This window comes from Octopus bimaculoides, chromosome 24, assembly GCF_001194135.2.
Source record: "Octopus bimaculoides isolate UCB-OBI-ISO-001 chromosome 24, ASM119413v2, whole genome shotgun sequence".
NCBI classification, from domain to species: domain Eukaryota; kingdom Metazoa; phylum Mollusca; class Cephalopoda; order Octopoda; family Octopodidae; genus Octopus; species Octopus bimaculoides.
The window spans coordinates 21,257,839-21,259,011 of record NC_069004.1 but is presented as its reverse complement, the minus strand read 5'-3'; positions in this window follow the sequence as shown (position 1 = coordinate 21,259,011).

The window sequence follows — 1,173 nt, the reverse complement described above, 5'->3', positions numbered from 1 at the left end:
GTGTGTGTGTGAAAGAGAGAGAGTGGGGAGAGAGAACACTGTAAACAATGAATGAAATAAACATGAAATGAAAAGGGGTATTACTACAGATGTATGCACCCCACCCTGTTTTGTTGCCTCATAACATCCAGAAAAATGGATACTTTTAAACAAAATTTTCTACAAGTACCACTTAGGTATTGTGGCTGCAGAGTATATAGAGATTTATGGGAAATAATTTTTCCAGGGGGGTGTAGAGAGGAATTTTGAAAATCTTACATGATCTGACTTCTTTCCCTCATAACTTTCAAGAAAATGGGTATCTTTTGCACTTCAAAACCATGGGAAGAGCATTTTTGGTAAAAAAAAAAAAAATTGTTAATATTTTCAGAGGGAAAAGTGAGTGATTTAAGGGTAATTTAGCTGTTGATTTTAACACATCCAAAGAGAATCCTCCTCGTTTCTTTATTACTCTCACATGTATTGATGTTTTTTCAATATTTTTCCCCCATAAATACATTTATATGCTATAAAAAAGGAAATTTGAGAAATTATGAATTTTTTTTGCAACCCCACTTCCTGCTCCCAATTATTTCTGTTTAGAAATTAAAATATTGGAAAGTCTGAGAAGGTCATTGCTGGCATTTATCCACAGTGATTTTAAAAAATTACTGAGATGTACTTGAATAGCAAGTGATTTGATTTGAGATCATGTGCTGAAACAAAAACAATTGCAGTGTGGAAGGTGTTAAGCCATTCAACAACACCAACATTTAAATTTCATTTGTGTCAAAATATTTTGTCACTTTGAAACCACAACCTGTTCACTGACAAAACTTCACAAAAGTGATGCAGCACGAAATTTTGTCAGTGAACACGCTACGGTTTCAAAGCAACAAGAATGTTTTGACACAAATGAAATTTAAATGTTGGAGTGAAACTTTTTGTGTGTTCTTGAATGGCTTACAAACATCTGCCATGCTGCAATTGTTGTTGATTTTAAAAAAGAGTTATGTAAACAATAATTCATTTTAATAGCATACTTTTTGGTTAGAAAATGTTTTTTCTTACACACACAGCTTTGCTTGGTTGAGGTGGGGGTAAAATTTGGATTACAATTTATTTTTTTATTTTTCCATCAATGGACTACACATATTACTTCGGCATCATCATTCCATAAAATGTGTTTAACAG